At 40.5% G+C, this 19341-nt stretch overlaps 1 protein-coding gene across 2 annotated transcripts in view; it reads right to left on the bottom strand.

Moving 5' to 3' along the window:
* Positions 1-6838: 6838 nt before the first annotated feature.
* Positions 6839-19341, bottom strand: part of ca8 (carbonic anhydrase VIII) — a 62228-nt gene continuing 49725 nt past the window's right edge. For both annotated transcript variants that reach the window (XM_072571580.1, XM_072571581.1), the window contains exon 10: positions 6839-7272. The gene's annotated coding sequence lies outside the window, so the exon portion shown is untranslated. The remainder of the gene's footprint in view (positions 7273-19341) is intronic.

The following is a 19341-nucleotide window of genomic DNA, read 5'->3' as shown; positions in this document are numbered from 1 at the left end:
GGAAAGAGTTCAAAGGAGATTTACTAGGATGTTTCATGGTATGGAGGGAAGGTCTTATGAGGAAAGGCTGAGGGATTGAGCCTGTTTTCATTAGAGAGAAAAAGGTTGAGAGGTGACTTAATTGAGACATATAAAATAATTAGAGGGTTAGATAGGGTGGACAGTGAGAGCCTTTTTCCTCGGATGGTGATGGCTAGCAAGAGGGGACATAGCTTTAAATTGAGGGGTGATAGACATAGGACAGATGTGAGAGGTAGTCTATTTACTCAGAGAACATTAGGGGTGTGGAATGCATCACCTGTAGACTCACAAACCTCAAGTCGAGATTAGAGTGGTACCGGAAAAGCACAGCAGGTCAGGCAGCATCCGAGGAACAAGAAAATCGACGTTTTGGGCAAAAGCCCTTCATCAGGAATGGAGGCAGGAAGCCTCCAGGGTGGAGAGATAAATGGGAGGGTGGTGGGGCTGGGGAGAAGGTAGCAAAGAGTAAATAGGTGAATGGGGGTGGGTATGGAGGTGATAGGATGGAGCGGATAGGTGGGAGGGGAGATTTGCAGGTAGGACAGGTCATGAGGACAGTGTTGAGCTGGAAGGTTGGAACTGGGGTAAGGTGGGGGGAGGGGAATTGAGGAAATTGGTGAAGTCCACATTGATGCCCTGGAGTTGAAGTGTTCCGAGGCAGAAGATGAGGCGTTCTTCCTCCAGGCGTTGGGTGGTGAGGGAGTGGCAAAGAGCATTTAAACGGAATAGTGTAGGATAGATGGGTTTCAGATTGGTTCCACAGGCCAGCGCAACATAGAGGGCTGAAGGGCCCGTACTGCGCTGTTATGTTCTATTTAGAGTCATAGAGTCATACAGATGTACAGCATGGAAACAGACCCTTTGGTCCAACCTGTCTATGCCGACCAGATATCCTAACCCCATCTAATCCCACCTGCCAACACCTGGCCCATATCCCTCCAAACCCTTCCTATTCATATACCCATCCAAATGCCTTTTAAACATTGCCATTGTACCAACCTCTACCACTTCCTCTGGCAGCTCATTCCATACATGTACCACCCTCTGCGTGAAAAAGTTGCCCCTTAGGTCTCTTTTATATCTTTCCCCTCTCACCCTAAACCAATGCCCTCTGGATCTGGACTCCCCGACCCCATGGGAAAGACTTTGCCTATTTACCCTATCCATGCCCCACATGATTTTATAAACCTCTATAAGGTCACCCCTCAGCCTCTGACACTCCAGGGAAAACAGACCCAGCCTATTCAGAGTCTCCCTATAGCTCAAATCCTCCAACCCTTGTAAATCTTTTCTGAATCCTTTCATCTTTCCGATAGGAAGGAGACGAGAATTGCACACAATATTCCAACAGTGGCCTAACCAATGTCCTATACAGCCGCAACATGACCTCCCAACTCCTATAGTCAATACGCTGACCGATAACGGAAAGCATACCAAATGCCTTCTTCACTATCCTATCTACCTGCGACTCCACTTTCAAGGAGCTATGAACCTGCACACCAAGGTCTCTTTGTTCAGCAACACTCCCTAGGACCTTACCATTAAGTGTATTAATCCTGCTAAGATTTGCTTTCCCAAAATGCATTTGACTCTGGAATCTGTCTTATCGTCAGCTGGATAATAATATAAACAAAATCTCTGCACCCTCAGTGGCATCTTCACTAGTTCCTTGGTTTTTAATAATGCTGGCAACGATTAGCCACCTGGTTTTATAATATACTTTAAAATGAAGACATAGTCTGAAATCTTCTTACCAGCAGCTATTGCTTCTTGAAGTCATTGATCACAGAGATTTACAGAACAGAAAATGTTTCTTCAGCCTAAAATATCTGCACCAGTCTCCAACAACCAGCCGATGGTTTCCATTTCCCAGCACTTGGCCCTAGCTTTATTTGCCTCGGTATCACAAGTGAATATTTAAATCCTTCTTCAATGTGATGAGGGTTTCTGCTTCTCCCAACCTTCCAGCCAGTGAGTGCTCAATTCCCACCACCCTCTGGGCAAAATGGTTTCTCCTCAGATTTCCTCTCACCCTGCCCCTTTCCTGAAATCTCTGTCCCTGGTCACTGATCCCTCCATCAAAGAAAATGTTTTTTCCTGTCTACTCTCTCTAAACCTCAATACTTTTATGCACCTCAGTCATATCTCTTCTCAATCTCATCCACTCTAAGGAACACCATCCCAGTCTGTCTCGCCTTTCTTCATAACTGAAGCTCTCTTGCCCAGGGACTATCCTAGTAAATTCCCTATGGACCCTCTCCAGGGATATCACATCCCTCCTGTAGTGTGGATGACAGAATGATACACAGCACTCTGCTGAGGCCTCACCAATTAATTGTTTAATTATTATGCATCTTTTTTCCATTTCAGTAAAGACCTGGAAATGGAACAGACTGGGCTAGATTTTCTGTTTTTATATGGTATATTTGAGAGAGGAGTACAGATACTAAACTGTTTGTTGATGTACCTGCAGCTCTATTCTGGGTTGTAATGAGCTGATATGTCTGATGAAATGAGCATTTCTTTTCTCCTCATGGATGAAATGTGTTTTGATTTGCGTCAGCAATGTGTTTGGTCTTGCCTATGGAATTGTCATTGTGATTCAACGGTGTGATCTAATTCACCATCACTATGAAATGTTGAAGTTATGTGACTTTGCAAGACATCAAGAAATCTTTTGACCACGTTGCTTTCCTTTTAGGAGAAGAGTAGATGCTTGCTGCATGAATGACATGTCCCAAAACTTTAATGGCTGGTTGTGAGAAATTATATTTTTCATTGAAAGTTAGTCTTGGCTTCTTGCATTGGAGCGCAGTCTCTGTCTATCAGTGTGCTCTGATATAGTGGGACATCAATAAAGAATGCCATTCCAATGACACATAACTCCCTCTAATTCTTCAAGGGTGTTCATTATGGTTCTTTGAAAACTTTCTGGTGCTGATGTAATACTAAAGGAGCAATTGATTAAAGCTAAATCCTGTAAACAGTGTCATGAATGTTGTCGGTATTTTGAATCCTGTGGCTGAATAAGGTACTCACGTCCCTGAGTCAGGGTAGGGGCATTTACACCAAGATGAAGAGAAATTTATTCCAGAAGTTTCACCCAGAGAATGGGGAGCCTGAGCAATCCTCAGGCACTGAAAACAGTTGAGGCCAAAACATTGAAACGTTTTCAAGGAGGAGTCAGTTATAGTTCTTAGAGCTAAAGGGATCAAAGGGTATGGGGGAAAAGTGGGAATGGGGGAAAGTGGGAACAGGGGACTGGGCTGGATGATCAGGCATGATCATATTCAATAGTGAAACAGACTCAAAAGACTGAATGATCTACTCTTGCTCCTAATCTCCACATTTAATAATAGGAGAAGTGATGAGAATATGTATTGATGAGTTTTGGAGAAGATTTGTAGCTCAGGTTGAGGTTTTGAATGTATCAGCAACAAACCCAAACAAGCAGACAAAACACATCCAGAAACCCGAGCCACTCTCCCCTACATCAAAGACATCTCGGAAATGACTGCCAGACTACTCAGACCCCTTGGCATCATGGTAGCCCACAAACCCACCAACACACTAAAACAGCAGCTAATGAACTTGAAAGACCCTATACAGACAAGCAAAACTAATGTTATTCACAAAATAACCATGCAAGGACTGTAACAAACACTACATTAGACAAACAGGCAGAAAACTAGCCACCAGGATACATGAACACCAACTAGCCATAAAAGACATGACCCTCTCTCACTAGTATCCTCTCATATGGATGAGGAAGGACACCACTTTGACTGGGACAACACATCCATCCCAGGACAAGCCAAACAAAGACACGCATGAGAATTCCTAGAAGCATGGCATTCCAACCGGAACTCTATCAACAAACACATCGAGTTAGACCCCATCTACCACCCCCTGAAAAAATGGAACAGGAAATAACATCACCACAGGAAATCACATCACCAACCCAAAGAAACCCAAACATATAAATAGAAAGCAGGAATTTTCAGCATTGCTTCGCATGAGGTCCACCGAAGCTGTTACCTAGTAAGGTAATTAAACTTCTGGAAATGAACCTTTCAGCTCAGCGAGCAAACCTACATCCAATATGTATCGATATTGAAGGCCTACAAGGCTACAGGAAGATTTCCATTAACTCAGAGACATGGGCTTTACTGGCTGGGTCAAGGGCATGATTCCTGAGATTTGGCCATTGCTGCTCATATTTTAAACACCAACATATTATTGAGATGAAAATTTTGCTGTACACATAGTCACAGCATAGATAACATTCACAAATGAAAGCTTTTTAAAAAAACTATACAGACATTATTGTACTAATATGGAGATCAATTTTTTTTAAACAGCTATTATAAAAGTAACAAACTCTCAAATGATAATCTTAGCTCAGCTGCTATGTGGGATCCAAATGCAATAACATCTTTATGTGAATGAGATTTGTGCGACAAGTTATTGAAAAGGAGAGTTATCGGAGTACTTTAAAATGCAACGCTAAAATTATTTGCCAAAACTCAATTATAGCACTGGGTTTTTGACTATAAAAGGATTTCTGGTCATAACTTGGAGATAGTGAGAACACATTAAACATTTCCTGAGGACAATTATTTTACAATCTTGGAAATACTTGTGAAGGTTAGCTTTGGATATTGTCTTTACTGTTTATCTTAATGCAGTACAAAAATTTGCACTTGCAATACAGAAAATCAGGGACATCAATTCTATGAGATAATTAAACTAACAATATTTTCTTTTCACACAGAATCAAGAATTGAAACCTAAAGATTTGTTTGAATTGATTTAGACATAACAAGGAAGATGTGATTTTGACATCAGTCCTTATGCTCACAGCTCCACTGATACACAAAGTTGTCAAATGCTTCATGAATACCACCTTTAGTTAGGCCATAAGTTTATTACTCTATGGTTCTAGCTTAGTATCCTGGCAGATACTTATGATGAGGAATTAAGAAAGCTCCTAGAAAGTTTAGTAAATTAAGTTACTCACTTAAAAAAAGATGCTTCCATCTACAGATACTCCAAATATTTAAATAATGTCTGTAAAATGTCTGCAATATTGATGTAAGTTCTGTTTGTACTTGTATATGAATACAAAAACAATGCAATGGATAGGAAAATGTTCAAATTCTGACACATCACTGTTTGTAGAATAATCAGTACCAGAAGCATAAACAAAATGATACCATCTTACCTGCTCAAATGTGTAAAATTGATGCCTACACAATCTATAGAGCTCAATTTTGAAAATTATGGCACATGATCAGCTAAACATTAAATTATTATTGTTTCACTAATTGCACTTCACCAATCAACTATGAAAGAAGTACCATGCAGGTATTTCATTAAAATGGAATATTCAATTAAACATATAGCCTGTAGTTTGCAGCAACTTGAAACTTTATCATGTGCAGAATATTTTGAAAAGCAATTTGTCAAAGATTTCCAGATAATATATCAAAATAAATTAGTATTTCAGCTGAATTTAGCAGTCTCCAACAATTTGCTCAGGATTTCAACTAATAGTTGAGATTGTAGGTTTGAACCCTCTACAGTGGTGCTATTAACAAGATCAACAGTTTGTGGCTGAGACAGCCAAAAGGGAAAAATGGGTAAAAGGAAAGAAATGAAAATAAAGTAGCATTTAGACAAAGGATGCATTAAACAGGAAATACAAAGAATGGAGAAAAAAAACATAACCTGTTTTGTGGACCATTAAATATTCAAAAGTTTGATTCAGCACATTATAAAACAGATGAGTTGCACAAAACAAAATTCACTAGAGGTTCCAGATATTCATTCAAATTTTCTTCCACTAACATGTCCTCTCATCCCAACATCATTTGGAATGAAATTGCATTAAAAATTATTGAACTTGACACACTCAACGTGTCTCAAAATGTAAATCTAAATGAGGGTAAAGAAAGGTCTACCAGTTTAAAAACACAATCAAAGCTTATTGAAACTATGTATTATAGTGCTATTTTAGCTTGCTAACTCTCTTATACGGTTCATAGCATTGGCTTGAATGAACATAGATAAATTTTCTGTAAATCTAGTTACATCTATGACAAACTAAATTGGAGTATCATTCAGGAGCAGAATGGTTTGAAACAACAGACATATCAAACCATGCTGTTGAGACAGGTTTCAGTTTCTCATAACTGCAGCAAAATCTACATTGCATTAATTTTACTAATTGCTGCAAACCTTCCTTTAGTAAAAAGTAAATGCAGTTTATTTAGAGCATAAAATGTTACAGCGCAGTACAGGCCCTTTGGCCCTCGATGTTGCGCCGACCTGTGAAACTAATCTGACGCCCATCTAACCTACACCGTTTCATTTATTATCCATATGTAAATCCAATGTCCATTTAAATGCCCTTAACGTTGGCGAGTCTACTACAGTTGCAGGCAGGTCGTTCCATGCCCCTACTACCAAGAGTAAAGAAACGACCCCTGAAATCTGTCCTAAATCATCACCCCTCAATTTAAAGCTAATGTCCCCTCATGTTAGCCATCACCACCTGAGGAAAAGGGCTCTCACTGTCCACCCTATCTATCCCTCTGATTATCTTATAACTTCCTTCTGCATGGATATTCAATTTAAAGTCACAAATTATTGAAGCTTTTTTTAGAAAATAACAGTTCATAATTTAACATTATCAGGAATAGCCAAATTAAATAATTTCTTTGATAAAGGATAAATTGAGTCGCGACTGAATTCTTTAAGTGTAGGCACTCACTGCAGTATTGTTCATTAATGCAGATAATCTACACTCATTCACTGAAGAGAAAATTTCCTTTTAATGCTTATAAGCCACAGTATGCAAAATTGAACTATTTTAAGCAGCAAAGAGCTTCAAACTCAAAACTTCAGAAATACGTTTCACTGTTGAGTTGTTAAGTGTATGAAAGAATTTCTACACCAATAAAATATTTAATAAATATCCATTTACAAAATGCAAATGCATAAACAGTCTACAGAAACAATTATGTGAAGCATCAGGGCACGTAAAACGAACTCGTTCTTGCACATCAGCTTTTCTTTTCTGGAATATTCTGCAGGACTATGAGAACAAGCCAACTGCTACAGCTGCTGTTCACGACTGCATTAATTATAGAAGGCAACACAAAACATGCTTTGTACTTTGAAGGAGCAGCAGCCTCACAAAGATCCATTTCTCATACAGTGGGATACTGTGGGTGCATTGTCTTCACCCTGTTGAGAGAGAATGGGACATTCATGCCTGAGAAATTCCTTAGTAGAAGGTTCACCCTGTTCATTTGACTGATCAGACATATGGAATAACAAAACAGCAGTTCTAATATATCTGTGCTGTCTACCACTGTAGAATTCCTGTCTTACAAATTACTCAGTAGAATAATTTTATCTACGTGCTACTCAACAGGGTCAAAACAAGCCCTGTGCCATAAATACACTTCTTACAGCTTTCAGATCTATGCTTCATGTATTTATAATCTGCTGAAGCAGCCACACCACCTCATTGTTTTCTTCACTACAACTAAATTTCAAAACTGTTTTTTTCTGATATCAAGAACAAATGGGGTGAGAAACTGTTAAAATTTTAGTTTATTTGTTTTATTCTGGACCAATCCAAACCAATGAAAATCACCACTCTTTCTGTGGAAAAGAAGATTGAACAAATTAAATCCATTATTTTGGTTAAGTGGGATGTTGAGGGCAAAACAATGAACCTTTGAATTGGCTTGAACCTTTAAAATTAAGTTCTGAAGGGGACCTCTTGTGGCCAGCTTCAAGGCCCACCTTCCCCAGAGGTGTGTATTAACATCTCTGAAAAAGGTTGATTAGGAAAAATAGGTTAATTTCTTTTTAATTAGGAGTGAGTTCTGGATCAATTTCGAGGCAAGCAGATAAGATTTTACTATGAATCCCTGCTTCATAACAATGCACACTTTCAAAGATACTCTTATACACAATCAAGGGAAAAAAAACACTTATTTTGCTAAATGTCATCTGCTGTGATTCCTGTGTTACAACGGAGATTCCACTTGAATAGTACGTCACTGCTTGTGATGCATTTCGGGTTGTCCTGATGATGCAAAGGGCGCTCCAAAGCTTATTTTCCTTTTATTTGAAGAGGTTTCCTCTGGGACTCATATCAAATTTGCTAAACAGATGGATGGCCATTTCTGTCATTTAAAACAATGGCCACCACTTTAGTACGGAGTACTAAAGACAGATTGAATAACATTCTTTGATTTAAAATATTGAAACCTAGGTAACTAATAAATTCAATTAGAATACAAAACCGTTTTAGCTGCAAATTTTTATTAATCATTCCTTGAATGTGGGTGTTGCTAGCTAGGCCAGCAATTATTACCCATCCCTAATTGCCCAAAGAGTAATTTACGAGTCAACCCCATTGCTGCGAGTCTGGAGTCACATGTAGGCCAGGAAGGCATTAGTGACCCAGATGGGGGTTTCTGACAAGTGGCAATGGTTTCATGGTAATCATTGGATGATCAAATAAGAATCATTGGAATTTTATTGAATTCAAATTCCACTATTTGCCACGGTGGGATTTGAACCCAGGTCCTCAGAACATTCCAAGTTTCTGGATTAACAGGCCAGAAATAATACCACTCGGATATCACCTCCCCATACAAATGGAAATAGGAACAGGTGATAAGGATAGAAGGTAAGCAGTCAGCCATTCTCACCCCTGACCTTAGCGGAGAAAGACCTGGTAATTAAAATAGATTACCCTCATCATCATTCCAAATAAAACGTTTGCGTAGTGGCAACTAGCTGGTCGATAGACAGAAATTTGTGCATGAGACCCCTAGCTGACATCACAGTAACAGGCAACAAAAATAACAATCCACACATTGCTAGAAGCTCTCAAGAGGGAAGAAGGAGCAAGACAGGCCTAGACATTCTTTGTGGGGCTTAATAAGAGCACTTTAGCTCCTCCAGGCTCCATAAGGAGAGCAAAATAAATGTCACTTAATTCTGGTTTCTGGACCTCTTACTACTCTTGTAGAAATGGAGCAGCATTGAGCTGCTCAGCATCAAGGCTGTGTCCCCTGACTACTGTGTTTATGCTCACCTGCTTATCTTCCACCCTCATCACATGTTCCCTATTTCCATTTGTATGGAGAGGTGACAGCCGAGTGGTATTAGCTCTGGCCTGTTAATCCAGAAACTCAGGTAATATTCTGAGAACCTGAGCACCACAGCAAATAGTGGAATTCCAATGATTCTTATTTGATCATCCAATGATGACCATGAAACTATTGCCACCTGTCAGAAAACCCCATCTAGTTCACAAATGTCTTTCAGGGAAAGAAACTTCCTTTAGGGAAAGGGGTGTCCTACCCACTTCAGGTAGGTTAATGAAGACTTCAATGGCTACATCACAACGATGGCTTTAACTGTATCAATTAGGCAGAAGGGTTAAAAATTGTCCCAAACATGCATACTTGAGAATAGGAAGGAAATCATGCAATTCCAAAAGTAGGCAATCCTTGTGGTAATTGTCACTAAAATTAGATATTTCGAATCAAAACGTTATATTCAGCATGTGAAACTATTATGTAAGCTTTGGTTGATGGTCAGACCCTGACCATAGTTGTGTATTTCTGCACAATGTTCTGGAGTTTGAGCTTCAGCCTCAATAAGTTCCACTTGAATCTCAATATTACTGTTGTAATAAAATCCAGATCCACTACATACGAAATGTTTTTGGTTCTTCTCTGGTAAAGGCATTTGGGAACAAATTGATTAAAAGATTTTGCAGGAAGAATTTGGTAATGAGAAGCAACATTCATCAAAACAAAAATGAGTAACTTTCCAAGGTTAGTTATTTGCTGACTGCAGAGAAAAGTACCACTGCATTTCTCTGATAGAAACAGCCTTGGATTAAATCAATGCAGTGACGTCAGTGGAAGGATAAAATTAATCAAGTGGTATGTTGCCTAATGAAAATAAACTTCATATCTCATCTGCTTATAGCATTTCACACATTGATGTGCGGATGAAAGGTAGTAAAAGGTTCATCTTTGATCAAAGCAAACAGAACAAAACAACCACGGATGCTGTAAATTAGAAACATAAACAAATTGCTGGAAAAGATCAGCAGGTCCGGCAGCATCTGCAGAGAGAAATCAGAGTTAACATTTCAGGTTTGGTAATTAAAACAGAATACATGTTGTGAATAAAACATTCTTTTTGATTACTATTTCTGCTAAACTCTTCCTTTGCTCCTTTTCCAGACAGAAGAGTTGTGTGCACTTCAGATGCTAATGATTAACACACGTTCCTCCATCATATTGTATTGCAGATTCACCATTCAGGATTGGTTTAACATTCATTAATCAGTAAAGTGAAGGGACATCAGCAGTTGATAATGAAACAAAAAAAAATCTACCTGCCTCAAATTCACAGAGTTATGGTTTAAACAGAGGGCAGAGCAGGGTAACCAAGTTAAACATTACAATGAAGGGACACTTATTATTGTCTGCTTGACCAAGCCAAGCACCATCGCCCCCCCCCCCACATTACACTGGCTTGTTCTTACAGACTTTGGCTTCTGGCCTCATGTGGTTCAGGACACAATTTAAAAATAGTGTCCCGCTGTTAAACTCTGAAGGGTATCAAGCAAAGGCCGACTTATGAATTTCCCAGCCTCAAGTACACCCTACCCCCAACAAATCTGACCTCCTAAAAGGAGCATAAACAAATTATTCAGCTTCATAATGTCCTGATGTCTGCAATGGTGGAGATGAAAGGTCTGTTTTAGATCTTGTTCTGACATGCTCATGTCTCATGAGTGCTTAAACATATTGCAACTGGCCATGTTCTCAAGGAAATAAATGTGTGTGGAATTGGTTTTAAAACAAAAGAGTATTCCATAGTACCAGTCACTTGAAACCATAAACTGTACAACCAATTTCCCTTACTACCATTCTCACATTGAATTCCATCAAGAGAGATGTTGATAGACAGTTCCTATCAATTCTTGAGTGGAAATATTTGTTGACATAAGGGATTAAGTACTTAAGGTATTAATTAAATTGATTTCAAGCATTATGTAAACAATGGATTGATTTTTTTTATTATTATAGATGGTGTTACTATTGGGGAGAAAAAAAACAATCAATAGACGCTAACTGCAGCTCTGGAGGTGCGCTTATATCATGATTATTAAGGGAGTCATATAGACAGGGAAGGTGTTGAGTAGGGTTGGGAATTGATATTTGCCACCCCATGCCCCCAAACACCTCCATGTCCCTTTATAGCCTCAAGATGACAGATATGGGGATACAAAAGGGATGGGTACATTGGTATAGGCTTGGTAACAGGCTATAAGGAATCAGAGATGGGTAAATTAGCATGGGGAAGAGCCATGTGAGATGGAGAGGGAGTATATGAAAACAAGGAGCAGAAGTAGGTAATTCAGCCCCATGAGTCTACTCTGTTTTTTAAAAGGACCATCTCGGCTTCAGCTCCACCCTCCTGTCCTCTCTCCATGTGAGGGGTGAGGGGGAGTGAACAGGAGGGAAACTTCCTTTTTAAACTTTCCCTGTACTGCCAAAGCCTGAAATGTCATATATAACAGGATCTGATTTATGCTTTCATTATTAGCTGCAGTCACAGGTCCTCTTTTCTGGTTTTATGTCCAAATCCAGATGCAGCAGATTTGTGTAGAGTTCTGGGGGGAGACCTTCGATGTAGCTGAAGGAAGGCTGCAAAGTAAATTCATGCCAAAGACCTGAGCTCCCAGGTTTCCTGATCCTATACCAGGGGCTGCTGTTAGCTCAGCATCGGGCACTGGAACATCCTGGGCTGCAGTTTCACTAGTGTGTCTTGAAAGCAGAGGTCTAAGGCTGTGTAAGAGTCTCTCAGTGAAATATCCAACAGGCTTAAGGACTCGATAGGGAAGATGTGGAAAAGTAGTTTCCCCTGGAGAAGGAGTCTAGGATCAGAGGGTATAGCTCAGAGTAAAGGATCATATGTTTAAGATTGAGAAGAAATTCCTCCTCATCTCTGAGTGAGAAAGAATGCCTTAGATTCACTTAAGAAAGCTTTAAGTATATTCAAGGCTGAGAGAGGGGTTTTTAAATCAGGAAAGGAATCAAGAGTTATGGAAAGTGAAGTTGAGGGTTAGCAGATCAGCCATGATCTCATGGAATGCTGAAGGAGACTCGAGTGGGTGAATGACTTTTGCTCTTATAAGTTATGTTGTAAAACCTATCACGGCACATGTCACATGCTAACACTAACTTCCATACAGCAGTCACAATGCCAGGTTTCAGTAATGCACCATTTTCTGAAAGAACAGAATCTCTTACACTGGGCTCTAGCTGCAGTTTGAGGTGAGTTATAGTTAACACACCTGTGTTTGACTTCCTGTGACAGCTGGATATATAAAGCACTCAATGGCTGTACAAAGTAAAGAGACAATAATGTTATCTTTTACAAATTGCCAACTGCAAACAATAAATACAAAGTGCTGGAAAAGATTCCTAACACCTGCTGTTTTTCAACCATTAGGAAAGAAAAGCTAGTTATTCTTTGTGAAGGTCATTTAAGCTCCATCCGTTTACAATACGGTCAGATCTGCCAAGGCATTGCTCATATTTACGTTCCACTCCCTTCAAATGGTGAGAAATGGAAATAACACTATAGGTTGGTCCTGGAGAGGAACTCACCACAGTTCAATGGTGGGTCAGACATTTTCTACTCCCCTTGTTCAGAGATGGTATGACACACCTTTGGAGCAGGTGGGATTGAACCTGGGTTTCCTGGCTCAAAAGGTAGAGGCACTAGCACTGAGACACAAGAGTCCCAAGTACTGGGTAAGAAGGTTCTCCACTCCAGTAATCAAGTCCCTTAAGTGACCAATTACTGGCTACTCTGAGGGTCTGAACTTCCCAATCACCTGCATCTCCAGGTGAAAAAAAAGGGACTAATTTACCAACTGAAAATAAAAAAAGGTCTTCCAGGTCCCAAAGTGCACCGACCTGATGGCAATCTGAGCCAGAGGCGAAGGGTTATCGTATGGACTCTGAAAGCCACCATCCTACCCTTGTTTCCAATCTCATTGACCCTATTCACAAGCAACAAAACAACAATATACCTTCCCAGTCACCAACAGGTCTCCTGAGGAAGGCAACTCAACCAGCTGGATTTCAGACCCAAGGCTGGCAGCTTCTGATTGGCCAGCAACTCTGGTCATTGTGCTGAGTTCTGTGATTGGGTGCCATACGTTCCCTTATTCAGCTGTCAGCTGTTAATGAACAGATTGGCAGGTGATTGGGTAAGTGTTCCAGCAATGGGAGGGTTTGGTCTGTTACCTCCAAATACACTTGCAACATTCCTTTTAAACAAAGGGAACGTTCTGACAGCATCCATATCTATGATCTGTAGACAGTCAGTCAATCTAACATTTTATAAATTCTTACTTTGGAAATAAAAACAGTCTGACTCCAGGAAGAGAGACAGTAAAAAAAACCTGCAGATGCTGGAATCCAAAGTAGACAAGCAGGAAGCTGGGAACACAGCAAGGCAGGCAGCATCAGGGGGAGAGGGAACACAGCAAGGCAGGCAGCATCAGGAGGGAGAGAAATCAACATGTCAGAAATAACCCTTCTTCAGGCCCAACACCTAAATGCATTAGGTCTAACCAGAGGAGTCACCTTGATTCTGATAATTTCAGATTTTATCTTGGGGCAGGGATTCACACATTAAAATCAATTGAAACCTGCACCTCTATTTAACTGATTAAAAACTTAATAATTATTTAAATTTGTTCAATACAAAGGGTCATACAGCTTATGCAAATGATCTTTTACTATAAACTCTATGCCTTATGTATTCTCTCTCAGTAGGAGCCACACTCCAAAAGCTTCTCGTTTTAAATAAACCTGCTGGACTATAACCTCCTGTCGTGTGATGTTAGATCTTATATCTTGGCAATGTGCCCCTTTACAGACAATGTCAGAGTGAAAAGGCTGAATTAAAACGGTATGTTTATTACAATATATTCCTTAGAGTTCTTTGGAGATGGAATTATACAATTATTTACATTACAATAAGAAATAGTTGCAATTATGATTACATTATACGATAAAGTGCAAAGATAGAAGAACAATGTTTTTCTTTTTTAAAACAAGGTCAAGGAACATTAAAAGGAGAGAAGGCTAGATGCAGATTTTTCTTTATTCATTCACAGGATGTGGACATTGTGCAGCTCAGTGGCAGACAACCACATTGCTGTGGGTCTGAAGTCAGAAGTAGGTCAGACCAGGTAAAGGCAACTGCTTCCTTCCCCAGAGGACATTAGTTAACCAGATGAGATTTCCTCGGAAAATTGGCAGTGGCTTCATGGTCAACGTGGCCACACGGCAGAATCATAGATCCTCTACAGTGGGCAAACAGGCCATTCGGTCCATCACTTAAAACATGACCTGGGACAGGAGGTCTCATAACAGGGGTAAAACTGAGGTAAAACTATTAAAATAAGGTATTCCAAATTTAGTAATATAGAGGATGGTCCCAGATAATGAAGCCTGTGAAAAGACAGCCCACTCTTAGTTTGAGAGTGAGGGGATGGGGATTGGGATTGAATTACTGCTAATTCTCTTAAAAATGCCATAGTTTGGTTCCCATGCGATCTCACCTTAAGAAAATCACGCAATGCCAACACCATTTAAACTAGTGGGGCCAGAATCATATTATAGGCAATACAGATAGGGCAAGTTCATGGTCTACAAATAATCAGTCTATATTCTGTACTCTAGCCCTGTTGAAATGAATGCTAACATTGCATTTGCCTTCATAACCTCCAACTGAGCCTGTATGTTAATCTTAAGAGAATCCTGAACTAGTCCTCCCAGTCCCTTTCTGCTTCAGATTTCTGAAGCCTTCCCCCATTTAGGAAGAATAGGTGTGTAAACTATTTTCTAAAGTGCATCACCTTACTTTCCCACATTGTATTCCACCTGCAATTTCTTTACCCACTTTCCTAGCCTAACCAAGTCCTTCTGCAGCCTCCCTACTTCCTCAACCTCCACCTACCTTTGTCAACTGCAAACTTAGCAACAATTCCCTCAGTTCTCTTACCCAGATCATTCATGTATAATGTGGATAGTTGTGATACCAACACAGACCCCTGAGGAACTTCACTAGTCACTGGCTGCCATCTTGATAAAGACCCCTTTATCCCCAATCTCTGCCTTCTGCCAGTCAGCCAATCTTTCATGCCAGTACCTTGTCCCTAACACCATGGGCTCTTATCTTATTTAGCAGCCTCCTGTGCAGTACCTTGTCAAAGGCCCTTCTGGAAATCCAGATATGCACATGCACTGGCTCTCATTTGTCTAACTTGCTCATCACCTCCTCAGAGTTCTAACAGATTTGTCAGGCGTGACCCCTTCTTGAGAAAGCTGACACAGTCTATTATATCATGCACTTCCAAATGCTCCACAATCTCATCCTTAATAACAGACATTAAATCTTACCAACAACCTGAGGTCAGGCTAACTGACCTCTTGTCTTCTGCCTCCCTCCCTTCTTAAACAGGTCACATTAGCCATTTTCCATCCTCTAGGACCCTTCCTGACTCCAGTGATTCCTGAAAGATCACCACAATGTCTCCACTATTTTCTCAGATATCTCCTTTAGATCCCTGGGGTGTAGTCCATCTGGTCCAGATGATTATCCACCTTCAGATCCTTCAGTTTCCCCAGCACCTTCTCCTTAGTGGTGGCCACTGCACTCACCTCTGCCCCCTGACTCGACTGAAGCTCTGGAATGTTACTGATGTCTTCCATTGTGAAGACTGACACAAATAAATTTCCCAGAAGCTGTGTTGGTGGGAATTGAACTGACACGCCAAGAGCATTAACTTGATCTATCAGGACTGTTAGAACAGTGACATTACCACTAAGCCATCCTGACCCTCAATAAATCTCGTGGACAATGTAAAATCCCCACCCATCTGTCACACTGCTCTGGATTTTATACTTTGTGAAGGATGAGTAAATATCACAATTTGAATTGAACTACAACAGCAAACTGTTGATTGCAGCAAACTGATCAAAAGCAGACAGATGATCGCAGAAGGAAGGATGAAATCTAAACCAATAGAATTGGAACTTCAGAATCAAAATGTTCCCGCGACCAGCTGATCAAAGTCCGTAAATGACTGAGCCACAGATGAGCACTTTCACAAACTCCTCGTTCTATGAAAGAGACCCTCAAAAGCAGTGGTCCAGAAAGAAACTTGAGGATAGACATTGATGGGAAGAGTATTGATGAATAAGACAAGAAAATCTGTTTCAAAGCAGCAGTTAGTCATCTCAGATGAGCAATCTGATGGGTGCCACATGGTTTAGCAGAAACAGAATGGTTTAAATTTCCTCAATAAAAAAATGGTGGGAGTTAGAGGTGGTGTCAATCTCAATAAGTCATCCCTAAAAAGTACTAAATCTCCATTACTCAAACATTCTCAGAATCACGTTCCATGTTTTTAAAAGTCACTTGTTTTGGGACAAAAGTCACTTGTGCTGTTCAAATTACTGGCTATGATGGACACTGCTGCTACCATCATCTTTATGTTTAAGAAACTACAGGATCTGATTGTTCTAGTGTGGTCACAGAAAACTACTGCCTAGTCTAACTAGAAGAGTCTCCTGTAGATGATGGAATATGTTAACAATTAGTTACATTGATCTGACAGACACAGAGAAGCAATGACAGAACCAGATGTTAGGTCTCACTCCTTCAGAATCTTAAGGTGTCCTGCCCACAAGTCCATATGGGATCACAACAATGGACAGAACTCATGACACTGACCCCCTCAAACAATACACAGTGCAGTCATCATGCCATTAAATATTTACCTATTCTCGAGTGAAGCAAATATGACTTATTCTGATGTCTCCAGTGGGAAATTGTGAATAATTACATTAAGATCAGAAAACTGCATCAATTTCAGTATTACATCAGCAAGAACTATTACAACACATCCTGGGGAGGACTGGAGCATCTTTGACAACAAATTTCACATTTCCACATTTTAATGCATGTACAATGGAAGTAATGTCTGATTTTCTCCATAAGAACAGAAATACTGATAGTCTCACTGTCACAGTGCACCCCAAAACCCCAGGCCTCACTGTCACAGTGCACCCCAAAACCCCAGGCCTCACTGTAGTTGCACCAATGGCAGTGAGAAGGCACAGGATGTTCCAATCTCAGCTTTACCTCATTAACTGGGAGGTCACTTCAGTAACTACATACTATGCAGCCACACAGGAAAGAAAATACCTGACTGTTGCTACTATAGCCTTTGGTGAGAATTACGTTAGTTCTTTACAAAAATGTATTTAGTAAAAGACTCTTCATATTCTTTCAGCTGCTGAGGTTTCACTGGGGTGCTCAACAAGTAATTCTGCTTAGATTCGAAAAAGAGTGAAGGCAAAGGAGAAAAGAGGGCAAGATTGAGATTGGATTTTCCTGTCAGAGTGTAAGTATCTCCCCACGGCTGCAGAAGAACTTGCAAAGTTAGAGCTGACCATCCATTTATCAAGGTTCAAGAGGGAATCAACAAAACCGACAGATAGTTGGAGGAGTAAATTGCAAAGCAGAACCTCAAACATACAATCTCTTGACTGTTACATAAACCAGACCCCAATAACGAATCAGGGAACAATGGATCTGAACACCCAGATCTCTCTGTACAATCTTCCCCAGGGTTTTTCCATTTACTATATAGATTGCTCTTGAATTGGATCTACCAAAATCCATCATCTCCCATTTGTCCAGATTGAACTCCACCTGCCATTTCTCTGCCCAACTCTCCTATCTATCCATATTCTGCTGCATTCTCTGACAATCCCCTCACTATCTATTACTCCACCAATTTTAGTCTCATCTGTAAACTTGCTAATCATACCACCTATACTTTCCTCCAGATCATTTACATATATCACAAATAACAGTGGCCCCAGCACTGATCCCTGTGGGACACCACTGGTCACAGGTCTCCATTTTGAGAAGCTCCCTTCCACTACTACTCTCTGTCTCCTGTTGCCCAGCCAGTTCTCTATGCGTCTAGTTAGGATACCCTGGACCCCCATGCGACTTCACTTTCTCCATCAGCCTACCATGGGGAACCTTATCAACACCTTACCTGAAGTCCATGTATATGACATCTACAGCCCTTCCCTCATCAATCAACTTTGTCACTTCCTCAGAGAATTCTATTACATTGGGAAGACATGACCTTTCCTGCACAAAACCTCCGGCCTTTATAGTGGTTTGAATCTGCCGCTTCCGGTTGTCAGTTCCAGCTGTCTGTTGCAGTGGCCGGTATATTGGGTCCAGGTCGATGTGCTTATTGATTGAATCTGTGGATGAGTGCCATGCCTCTAGGAATTCCCTGGCTGTTCAGTTTGGCTTGTCCTATAATAGTAGTGTTGTCCCAGTCAAATTCATGTTGTTTATCATCTGCGTGTGTGGCTAAGGATAGCTGGTTGTGTCGTTTCATGGCTAGTTGGGCGCCAACATCACCCAAACATGTTCCTTCCCCAATTTCCCACACATTTTGTACAGTCCTCAAGAGCAAATGGTTGATTATTTTAAAAACAGCTGTTGATGTCAAATAAAAAGAATTGAACAAATTGGAGGTGAGAGAGAAAAAAAATGAGGGTAAGAAAGTGAATGAGGGCAAGAACTCCCCACATTAAGGTGTTACACTGACTGTTAAACTCAAGCTAACACAGACTTGTCCACATTTAATAATATAGATGTCTTTCAGCTGTCCCAGCACTAGGTGGAGCAGTTGTACCTCTTTGCTTTAACAGGCCCATTTATGTGGATGGCACAGCAACATCCCAGATATTTCTAATATAGAGTCATGTAGAGCCAGAGATGTACAGCATGGAAACAGACCCTTCGCTCCAACCAGATATCCTAAATTAATCTAGTCCCATTCATCAACATTTGGCCCATATCCCTCCAAACCCTTCCCAATCATATACCCATCCAGATGCCTTATAACTGCTGTAATTGCACCAGCCTCCACCATATCCTCTGGCAGCTCATTCCATACCCATACCACCCTCTTTGTGAAAACATAACCCCTTAGGTCTCTTTTATATCTTTCCCCTCTCACCGTAAACCTATGCCCTATAGTTCTGGACTCCTCGACCCCAGGGAAAAGACTGTCTATTTATCCTATCCATGTCCCTCAATTTTGTAAACCTCTATAAGGTCACCCCTCAGCCTCCGACGCTC

The sequence above is a fragment of the Chiloscyllium punctatum genome, chromosome 5 (genome assembly GCF_047496795.1).
Source record: "Chiloscyllium punctatum isolate Juve2018m chromosome 5, sChiPun1.3, whole genome shotgun sequence".
In the NCBI taxonomy this organism is placed as follows: Eukaryota; Metazoa; Chordata; class Chondrichthyes; order Orectolobiformes; family Hemiscylliidae; genus Chiloscyllium; species Chiloscyllium punctatum.
Note: the sequence above shows the minus strand (reverse complement) of the source record. Positions and strands in the feature narration are given on the sequence as shown.